Source organism: Erythranthe guttata, chromosome 1 (assembly GCF_056151865.1).
Source record: "Erythranthe guttata isolate IM_541 chromosome 1, IM_541, whole genome shotgun sequence".
NCBI classification, from domain to species: domain Eukaryota; kingdom Viridiplantae; phylum Streptophyta; class Magnoliopsida; order Lamiales; family Phrymaceae; genus Erythranthe; species Erythranthe guttata.
In genome coordinates this window covers 7562532-7574771 of record NC_142533.1, presented here as the reverse complement: position 1 = coordinate 7574771, position 12240 = coordinate 7562532, and positions in this window count along the sequence as shown.

The following is a 12240-nucleotide window of genomic DNA, read 5'->3' as shown; positions in this document are numbered from 1 at the left end:
TAATTAAATATTCCCTGTGGGTTCGATATCCGGACTTAATTGTCCACTATATTACTTGTACGATACGTGCACTTGCGTGTAGGTTTTCGACCAACAAGTTTTTGGCGCCGTTGCCGGGGAATATTTTAATTATTTATTTTATTCTAGCTCTAAATTTGAACAATTTTCACGATTCACCCAAATTAATTTTTTTTTAATATTTTTTTTTTTCTCTTTTCTTTGGTTACATGTCAGGTTACAATTTTCGCGAAACTCAAACAGGATATGAATGGCTTCCGTCTGGTGAATACCTCCAAAATACCTATAATATGCCGTTACGTTGTTCAAGATGTGGTGGAGATCATTACACTAACCAATGTTGGTATGCACCGAAAGCGAATAATTTCGTAGATAATACCAACAGAGGTTACTGGAACACATACACCAACACGTACGAGCAGAGCAATTCAAGCCAAGATTTCCACAATTTTCAACATCGTGAGCCGCAATTTGATGATTTTCAAACCTATTATGCAAAGCCACGAGAACCCACTATTGAGGAGTGTTATAGGAAATCCATCCTTGAAGATTTTATGAAATCCACTCAAGCATCTATCCGGAGACTGGAGTTACAGTTGGAAGAATTCAGGCGCCAAAGGTCTCTTGAAAATATTTCAGACAATATCGAGACTGGTTGCAACAATGAAAATCCGTCTGAAACTTGTAGTGAGAAAAATCCTTTAGACCTAGAAAATAGTGTCGATGAGAGGGAAAAAGAAATTACGAAGACACTTGAAGATGATGAATCAGACAATGAAATCGAGCTCAACTCCAAAGATGTCTCGGAACAAGAGAAGAAAGAGATGGATGTGGTTAATGCAAATATTCAAATTGATGATCCTATTGTTATTCCTGACGTGGCTTTGAAGGCATCAATAGAGGTTGATAAGAAGGCGAATGTGTTTGAAGTGGAGGTTATACGCGGACGTGAGGTTTTTGTTTACCGATTTAAGGGAGCGGGTGATGAAGATCCCTACTTGGCTTCGTACCGATTGATTACAACTAAGAAAGACTACAAGCTAAGGTGGACCCTGACATATTGCAATCCTATCCCTGTATCGGTTGCAATTGAAGTGACAAAGCTCATGGATGGATGCGCAATCTACAAGGCTTTGGATTGGACATAACAATTTCAAGAAGCAAAGTCCGGCTGAAGACTTAAAATTTAGCGCTTCTCGGGAGGCAACCCGAGCTTTATTGTTTTTCGTAGTTTTCGTTAATTTTTTCGTTTCGTTTTTTTTTTTTTTTTATTGTCATAAGCATGCATTCTAATTCACTATTTGAATTTTACTTTTCAGGTTCGAAAACGTGATCGAGGGTCGAGTCGGCCGTCCGAAAAACAAACAAAAAAAAAAAAAAAAAAAAAAAAAAAATAAAAAAAAAAAAAAATAAAAAAATAAAAAAATTGCACCACTGCCTGTGGGACGGCCGTCCCACAAATAGGTGTAAATGTGGGACCCCCGTCCCACAACCAGTAAGGAGAAAAAAATTTCGGACGGCCGTCCGAAATTTAGCACAAAAACCGGGACGGCCGTCCGAACCTATTTGGGGCGTTTTAAATGTTTAAAAATCAGATTTTATCCCCCATTATTTCCTAAACCCTCCTCATTCCTTCTCTCAAACTCCCACACACAAATGGAGGCAAGAGAATCGAACCAAAATCTTCAAAATCTACTCTTTCAAGACACGCCCACAAGGTGTTCGATAATTTGCTCCAACCAAATTTTGAGTTCGATTGTCAACCAATTCTTACCGAATCTATTCCAACCTCTCTCCCAACTTTCTTGTCCAACAAAAGAAGCCGCACGAGTGAAGCTTCATCTTCTAAAGGCAAAGGAAAAGGCAAGAAAAGTGCCACCAAAACGACGATTCCTCTTCCAAAGCCGCTCCTCAAGCCCGAGACGACCCCGAAGGCTCAAGCTCCCGTGCCGATCGACGATTCCGAATTAAGATGGAGCGAGAGAGCTTTCCGATGATGAGGAGCATGAGAGAGCTAGGGAGGAGCACCCCGATCACATCGACTCCGACTAAATCAGGTGTTTTCTATCCTTAAACTTTGTGCTAATTTCGTTGAGGGCAACGAAAATTTTAAGTTTGGGGGTGAAAAACATGTTATTTTTGTGCTTATTTGTTTTAGTTTGCATGCATTAGGTTTTATTCGTTTTTATTGTTTTTCTCGTTTTTCCGGAATATAAAAGATAAAAAAAAAAAAAAATTTGCTTGAGTCGAATGCATCTATGATTTATGATGATGAGAGATGATCAATGTTTGATGATGAAATTGCTTGTTTTATGTGATAAGGATTTGATGTTTGTTTAGCTTTCGATTCAACGGGACTTAGAAGCGAATTATTGCTAGGAATCACACTTTGTGCATTGCTTTGGTTGAATGTTTTGTATTTTAAATTTGGAATTAATTTGTGCTAGATCATGCTATGTTCGGTTTTAGAACTCACCTTAGGAAATTTATGATACGAAGTATTGAGTAGTGAGTGATTTGGGATATGATTTGGGCCTTCTTTGAACCGTTTGAGCCTTTCAAGCCGACATTTTTATCAAAATTATCCTTAGAACCTTGATTTGAGCCTCGGAGAAAAGGTGTTCTTTCTTTTAGCCAATGTGTATAAGGTAGAAAAGTGGAGATTCTTGAAAAACTACCCATTGGAGTTCGGTCGAAAATTTTTATAAGGTCCTTCTTCTTCTTCGAAAAAAAAAAAGGAAAAAAAAAAAAAAGAAAAAGAAAAAAAAAAGAGATAAATATATATATGCTTCTATATATATATTAAATATTAAAAAAAAAAAAAAAAAAAAAAAGAGAAAAAGAGAAGAAGAAGAGACTAGAAGGGAGAAATAAGGACTAGTTGTTGAATTATTTTTGAAAACTCGATCCATTGTCTTAAGAGCAAAAGTGGAGACTTTTGAACTCTTAAGAATCGAGTTTATTAAAGTCCTTAAAGGTGAATTCATTGTTTCAAACGCCTATCTTTCAAATTTGGCGTAATCACCTAAATTCAAGAAAAATAGCCACACATACCCATATTTCCTACCTCAAACCAAAGAGCCTAACAATTGAAAGCCACAAAGCCCCAATGATCCCAATAGCTTAATGTTCGATATTAGTAGAGTAGAATAATTTGGTGAGTATTTGGAGTCAAGCATATGCATGTAAGTATAAATTCTTTCTATCTTTAATTTGCAAATATTGGATGCTTGAAGCAATTGTATGAATTGTGGTTTTTGGTAATGGTGAGTGACTAAGTGTTGTTGAATTTTGAGCTTGCGAATGCCTAAGAATTGTCATTATAATTACAAGTTCTGAAAACGTGAAGTTGATCATTGATCTATGTGATGAGATGTAATAGTTGAGTTATTTGCTTGAGGACAAGCAAAAGTTCAAGTTTGGGGGTGTGTTAAGTGTATATTTTTACACTTTATCGTACCTTTTTATTTGGGCTTTTGGTGTGTTTTAATGATAATTGGTGCTTAAAAAGTTGATTTATTGTATTTTAGGTACAAATTGAAGAATTGGAAAAGTATGGGGTCAAAACTGCAATTTTGGCGAAAATATGGGTCAAAAGTGAAAATATCAAAATTCTGAAGAAACAAGGCTCGGACCCCCGTCCCAGTTTTAGTGCAAATCATGGGACCCCCGTCCGAGACTCCGAAATTGCGCAGAAAAGGGATTTTAATTGCACAAGGAAACTGCCTTCTTCCCCAAGTTCTTCACCCTATATAAGACCAAGCCAAGCACACAATTGGGGATCAATCTTGGGACGCAAATTCAAGAGCAAAAAAAGATCAACGAAGATTCAAGCATAGTTTTTCTTATTTAATTTATTTCTTTTATTTTCTTTATCATAAGAATCACGAGTAGCTAAGTCTTTAGTTTCTAGGATTTTATTTGGAACCCTATGTGGGAGTTATGAACCCAATTCTATGATTTTATGCAAGTTTTAATTCCGGATTATTTCTTCTACTTGTTTTATTAAGTTCATGAAACTGGCCACTTTATGCGCTTTTATGTTATTGTTAATCGCATGAATCGGAAGATCGGGTTAATAATTAGAACTGTGGTAGAAGAGCCTTTGTGGTATTAACATAGGAATATAGTTAATCTCTTAGGTAGCCATTATTGAGATTTGTGCTTAATGCTGTGTTCTAGAATTAATTGCATAGGAATATAGTAATTGAATCTAGAGTATTAGAATCGTAATACACGCGGAAGCGGGTTACGATTATTTTAGCATCTCAGGTTAATAATCCGGGTTAATTGCTTGCATAATTGAAGGAATTGGGGGAGTAATAATCGCATAGGGGGAAGAATAAAATCCTAGGCTTGTCTACTTTGATTAATCTTCGTTTTTAAATTGCTTTCGTGTTCTTGTCTTTTTAATTTTCTTTTTAATTTATTTTAATTTAGTTAATTCTCTCTAAATTCGACTGTGTAGGGTGGGCTTGATAATAATTGGTAGAATTTAGCGTCTAGGATTAGATAATTAAATATTCCCTGTGGGTTCGATATCCGGACTTAATTGTCCACTATATTACTTGTACGATACGTGCACTTGCGTGTAGGTTTTCGACCAACACACGGGGATGACCGTAATTTACCCTAACATTTAGTACTAAAATATTATGTTATGCCCTTTTTTATTGAAAAAAAATCATAAAGGTTTATAAAAAAAATAAAAAAAATAAAGAAAACAAACCAAAAGGAAAAAAAGTTGGTAACCTGTCACTTTTCAGTCTGTATGTTATTTTCAGTTTTCACTTTAATTGAAAATAAATTTTTAAAGGTTCTACCTAGTGGTGGAAATTGGACAAAATAGATCCAAAATGGTTTTTCCGAAAAAGTTTTAATTTTTTTCAAAAGTAAAAAACGGGTTCCAATTTCCGTTCCAAAAAATTGGAATGCAAAAATTCATTCCGATTACGCAACGGAATCGGCGTAATTTCAGTAATTTCGGAAATTACATTAGTTTGTAATCACTTGTTCCAAATTTGGATATAATAAAAAAATTCACAATATTTTTCTATCTTTTTAAAATTTTGCAAGAAAATGCAAGAAAATCCAAAAAAGAGTTCGACAAAACCCAATAATTAAAAACACATGAAGGAACAACAAATTGAAATATAGATTTTCGTATAAGAAAAAATGCAACATAAAGTTTCTGATATCAATTAATCTTTTCTAAGCTTTTAATTTATTTGACCCTTCCGTAGGTATATTTTTCATATGAAATATAACATAAGTTATATGATGGAATTACAAAATATATCATAAAATTATATTATATATTTCAAAAAACAATAGAAATATTTGTCCCTGTCGGAAACAATGGACATTGACAAGCCGTGTAACTTTACCACCCCACAAATAAATATGTTGGCCACATCTTTAGCCGTGAAAGGGTGAGCCAAGGTTAAGAAATGAGCATATTTTGACAATCGATCCACAACAACCAAAATTGTATCTTTTCCACGCGATCTCGGCAAACTCTCGATGAAATCCATGCTAATATCTGACCAAATTAACTCGGGAATGGTAAAGGTTCCAATAACCCAGCTAGTTTACGCAAATCTGCCTTGTTCCGTTGGCACATGTCGCACTCTCGAATAAACCTCTTGACATCGCTACGCAACCCTTGCCAATAAAATATTTGTGAAATCCGCTTAATGGTTTTAAGAACACCCGCGTGGCCTGCTGAGGGAGAACAATGGAACTCCCGCAATAATTTCTCGCGAAGGGGCAACACTTCAGGCAGCACTACTCGCCCTTTGAACCACACACATCCATTGCGCCACTCATGCCCCTTGGAACTGAGTGGATCTGCCTTCAATTTTTGTTGCAACTCTTTAAGTTGCGGATCTCCACGAGTTGCTCGAGCGATTTCATGCCAAATATCCCCATTTGGTAGCGTGATTGCCCGCAATTCATCCTCCGTCTCTTGATGAACCTCGGACATGTTGAGGTTCTCGTCGTCTAGTTGTTCACGGCGAGATAGAGCATCGGCTGCCCCGTTCTCTTTTCCGGGCTTGTATACTATCTCGAAATCAAATCCCAAAAGCTTGGCTATCCATTTCTGTTGTTCCAGGGTTGTGATTCTTTGCTCGAGCAAACAACGTAAGCTTTTATGGTCGGTGCATATTTGAAACCGTCGCCCAAGTAAATAAGGTCGCCAGCTCCGGACCCCTTCTAGGATTGCTAACATTTCTTTCTCATAAGTCGACCATGCTCGTTTTTTCTCGTCGATTTCCTTGCTAAGGAATGTTATTGGACGTCCATTCTGACTCAAGATTGCACCAATACCATTCCCCGATGCATCTGTCTCTATAACGAATTTTTCGGCGAAATTCGGTAAAGCCAATACAGGTGTGGTCGTCATTGCAAGTTTCAGCACATCGAAAGCCTTCTCTGCTGCATCATTCCACATGAATTGCCCTTTTTTAAGGAGATTAGTCAGCGGTCGCGCTATCGTTCCATAGTTCTGTACGAATTTACGGTAATAACCCGTTAACCCCAAAAATCCACGCAACTCTCTTACTGTAGCTGGTTTCGGCCACCCCACCATGGCTTGCACTTTTTGTTGGTCCACACGAACTCCATCTCGAGATATCCAGTGGCCCAAATACTCAACTTGTCGCTGCCCAAAGCAACACTTACTCGATTTGACGTAAAATTGTCCCTTCCTCAATATTCCAAAGGTCGTATGCAAATGTTTCAAGTGGTCGTCCCAATTGCTACTGTAGATCAATATATCGTCAAAAAAAAAACGAGGATCAATCGCCGCAAGTATGGTCGAAAGATTTCATTCATGGCAGCTTGGAATGTCAATGGTGCATTACACAATCCGAACGGCATCACCAAATATTCATAGTGCCCATTGTGTGCCCGAAATGCAGTCTTGTAGGTATCGTCAGGGTGAACGCGTATTTGATGATATCCAACCCGAAGATCTAATTTGCTAAAAAATTATGCACCATGAAGTTCATCCAACATATCGTCAACCGTTGGAATTGGAAATCTGTCTTTGACACTGACTTCGTTTAATTTTCTGTAATCTGTACAAAAATGCCAAGATCCATCCACTACGCCAAAATCCATTTCAGGCGACGAAAATTTGCGACGAAAAAAGCGTGTTTGCAACGAAATGTTTTTTTTGCGACGAATATTTTGCGACGAAAGGGACGCAAAAAAAAGTCAAAAAAGTGACCGTCGCAAATTTGTGCGACGAAATGTAAAAATAGTCGCACTATTTGCGACGTTTCAAGAGAAAAGTCACAAACCTTCATTTTTTTCGTCAAGGCAGATACTGCGACGGAAATGTTAGGAATCGTCGCAATTAGTTGCGACGTTTGCACAAAATCGTCGCAATGTTTGGCTTTACATTTGCGACATAAAATATATAAATCGTCGCAATAGTTTGTTGTATATTGCGACGAAAAATTATAAAACGTCACAAATCTATAATTTTTTTTAAATTACTGATTTTATTTGTTTAATTAATAGTTAATTATCCTGTAATTATGAACAATACCAATAAAATTAATTCATCAAATATACAAAAGCATGAACAACTGAAATTTTATATCCTTAAGTTAAATCATCCAACAATAAAAATAAATCATCCAAATATGAAATTAAAATACACAAAATGTTAATGTCGTAGGCTTGTAGCATTACAAATAGAAGATCAGTTGATCTCAATTTTCTCCTTCATCTTCATAAGAGTTAGTTGCCGACAAAGGAATATTGTTGTCCACTCTCATTCGCACAAATTGCATAGTTAAGGAGTGCTCAATCAATATTCAATCCTTAAAATTCATATATGATCCTTGAATCTTGCAGTTAGCAGATAATAAAGAAAGACGTAGCATGAGGAAATAATATGGAAACGACGAATAGCTATATGAAGCAGTAACAACCTTGAATGACTCGTTATCTTTCCTGAAGCTAATCGAAAATCCCCTACACATATTGTAGCAAAAACAAGAACATGGTGAGTGAAATATAAATAACTATCATACAACTAAGAACATATATAAAAATATTTTCAATTACATAAGTTGACAAGTTCTCATTCTGCACAAATATATAGCCTAATACAGCTATTCGCATATACCAATGCACATCATATTAACAAAAGTTTTGCATCTGATCAACAAAATACATCATATGCAAGTCTAATACCCAAAAGTTTTGCATCTGAAAACATATTTTTTCACACAAGAACCATTTGTCCCAAAATAATTATTTTCGACAACTTTTCAGTCCCTTCATGTAGCTAGCCGACATATAAGTAGTTCATTTACAGTGAACAAAATCAACCTTAAACCAACCATGAGTTGTTCTACTCACATGTTTGTATCAATAAAATCTTCATTAATAACCACGAACCTTTAGACATGACAATTAATAATCAACGAACTTACATTGGCTACACCGGCTATAAAACTGATGCAATAGTTTTTCTTCCATTGCTATGTCCGAAATCCCTTGAACGGAACTTGAAATACTTAGATAAGGTAGTGAAACCTCGATGTTGTTAGCATGGGGGACAATGGTTTTCTTTCGGAGAGGAAAGAGGGAGTTGAGAGTGCCTTGACATGCTAAAGTTTAAAATCTGCTGAAGATTAGAATTTCATGCTATTATATTTTTTTTTCCTTGATATATGTTTAAAACATAATAAAACAAGCATAAGTTTTTATATTGTCTAATTGCTGCAAACAGTAAAATGAAGAAAACCAAGAGTCAAGAATATGATAATTAGTAACTAAACAAAGGAAAAACAAAAAAACCATATTAGATGCTATAGCATATATGCATCAAATGTATATACATTTAATTGCCAGAGAAACTTCAAGTCCGTAGTAATAGACAATTCAAGAAGATTGATGCATACACTATCTACAAAAATTACTATTTAAACCATCATAATCATTAAGAGCCAAGAAACAACAATAGTTGTTTTATTTTGGAATAATGAAGTTTTTAGATTCATAATGCAAATACAAAAAATGTCATGAGAAAACAAATGAAGACAAATTCACCAAATTTAGAAAGCAAACGAATCAAGAGAAAGGGAATTGCATTGTCAATCGTAGGCTCATAAACATTATAAAATACATACAATTTCAATTAAATGAACTTATTATCGGCACAAATGTATTCCGTAACTATGAAATTATTTGAGAAAAAATTGAAACCTTACCACCAAGGTAAAGAGCAGACGCAGCGGGGAACGAGTGGTTCGCGACAATGAATAGTAAAGCTCAAAGAATTGGTAATGTACAGCGGCGAGCAGCGAATGGCGTGGCGTGGCAGTGTGCAACAAAAAACGGTGAAATCCAACTACTAACCTGGGAAATCGGAAAAAATTACAAGTTTGTCATATAAGATTTCAATCCAACTAACAAACCATGTCCATTTATCAAATACCAGTAAGACACATTAAAAAAAAAAAACAAGACAAAAAAAACCAAAAAAATAAAAATTGAAAAACAGTAGAGAACCATAAATTAAAATAGTTGGTTTTGCAAATGTAAGCCACAATATATTAATTTTGGAAACAAAAAATAATAATAACCCCAAATAAAATATATGAAAAAAATATAGGAAAGAAAAAAAAATAGTAAGATCATACCAATTGATTAGCGTCGGCGGAGGTGTGACAACGGAGGTGGCGCGGCGAAGGGCGAAGGTGGCGTTGTTGTGGGCTCCTGATGCGTCGGAGAAGGGCGAAGGTGCGTTGGCGAAGGGCGGAGCAGGCGTTGGTGTGGGCTCCTGGTGCCTCGGAGAAGAGCGGAGGTGGCGTCGTCGAAGGGCGGAGCAGGCGTTGGTGTGGGCTCCTGGTGCCTCGGAGAAGAGCGGATGTGGCGTCGGTGAAGGGCGGACGCGTCGTCGTTGGCAGAGTGCTGTGAGAAATAGTGAGAGAGTGAGAGGGGTAAAGGAGAGAGGAGAAAATTAGGGCAATAAGGATTTTTAATAATTAATAAATTGCGACTTTTAAATACAAACGTCGCAGGCTTGAATTAAGTTTGCGATATTTATCTTAATTTTGCGGCTTTAAATAAAAATGTCGCAAATAACGTCGCAAAATTCTGATTCTACTTGCGACGTTTTCAATATAAACGTCGCAAGCTTGAATTAAGTTTGTGATTTTTATCTTAATTTTGCGACATTAAATAAAAATGTCGCAAATAACGTTGCAAAATTCCCATTCTACTTGCGACGTTTTCAATATAAACGTCGCAAGCTTGAATTAAGTAGGCGATTTTTATCTTAATTTTGCGACTTTAAATAAAAATGCCGCAAATAACGTCGCAAAATTCCCATTCTACTTGCGACGTTTTCAATTAAAACGTCGCAATATATTTTTGGTAAATAAACTTTAAATTTTTTTTCCATTGCGACGTATTAGAATATTATTGACGCAAGTTTGCGACGATAATTTCATTTTCGTCGCAAATATTGAAGTGAAATATTAGCACTTAATTGTGCGACAATATTTTGCGACGAAACTATTTATTGTCGCAATAATTTCTATAAATATATAATTTCCAATTTTTTTGCGACGATTTTTTACAAAACAGTCGCAAATCGTGCGACGAATATTGTTTCGTCGCAATAAAAAAGTCGCCTGAACTGCATTTTGGCCTAATGATCCTTCTTTCGTACTAATAAAACTGGCGACTAGAACGGACTATTACTATGCCGAATCAGCCCCGACTCGAGTAATTCCGCTACCTGCTTCTCTATTTCATTTTTTTGAATGTGAGCATCTCTATACGGTGGAACGTTCACCACTTTTGACTCGTCGGTAAGAGGGATACGGTGGTCGAACTCTCTCGGTGGTGGTAATGTTTTTGGTTCCTCATGTACATCAGCAAATTCCTCCAGAATTTTTTGTATGGCTTTATTTTCTGCAGGTTTAATTGATTTTGGTTCATATTGGTGAATCGATGTAAGCCCAAATAGTTCTCCACCTTCTTCCCAATCTGCCAAAATTGAATTCACGTCACTCTGCTCAATTTATTTCCTCGTACGTCCCTTAATGTGGTTTTCTCGATCCCCTTTGTAGAACCACATCGACCTAGCACGATAATCTGTTAGAACAGGCTCGAGGGATTCTAGCTAAGGCAAGCCGAGTACGACATCCAAGCCAATAATCGGAAGAGAAAATATAGTCGTTTCAAACGCATATCCTTGCAGCTCCATAGGTACCTTTACAAACTTCTCACAACATTCTAACTTCCCCCCATCCGAATTCGAGTTTCGGTCCTTCCCTAACAAACCCGCGAGGCGCATCGTAGGGGCCCCTGTTTCTTCCCCCAATGCGTTTAATGAAATTTGGGGTTCGTCTTCAAAGTCCTCTTCTTCATTTTTCTGCATTTCAATCAATAATGCTTGTGCGCGTTTACATCGATGCCCCTCGTAGCAGTTGTAGCATTTTTTTTTTTCTCTCTGTTGTTGCAACTCATCCCACGATATTCGCTGTGTCTCCCCTGTCAGCGGCGGTCGACTAGAATTACTTGTCGTTGGCGCCCCTCTCCCTGCTAGGCGATTACCCGAATTCCAATTTCGTGTTGAATGTAATTGTTTATCCTTTCTCTTGGCCAATTCGATAGCAGTTTGCAAATCGTTTGGTTTAAATAGCCGAACATCACTCGCTATTTCTTCTCGGAGGCCAGCCATAAAGGCTCCCATGAGTGCCTTTTCTCCCCACTTCGGCAAACAATTCATGAGGCGTTCGAATTCTCCTAAGAATTCACAAAATCGTCCTCTTTGACGAAGACGACATATTGACTCATTTGGATCTTCATAGTCTCCGTGCCCAAATCGGAGAAGAAGTCCCTTTTCGAAGTGTTTCCACGAAATTCGACGATCTCGATTTGCTCGCTCGAACCACTGCCACCTTGATTGGCATCCTCTTCTAGATTAAATGACGCTAATGTAATCTTTCTTGTACCGTTGATTTCGTTGGCCAAAAAAAATTGTTTTGCCCGACTGAGCCAAACCCTCGGTTCCTCCCCAACAAACCTTGGAAAATCCATTCGTATTTGATTCCTCCGTCTGTCCCTAAATTCGTGACCCCTCTGTCCCGACGCTCGACTTATCACTGAGTCGTTGAAAGCATGACTCCTCTCGCTATCTTCCCCTTCGGTCGACGTGTTCGTCGGCGAACGACTGTTCCGTGTGCC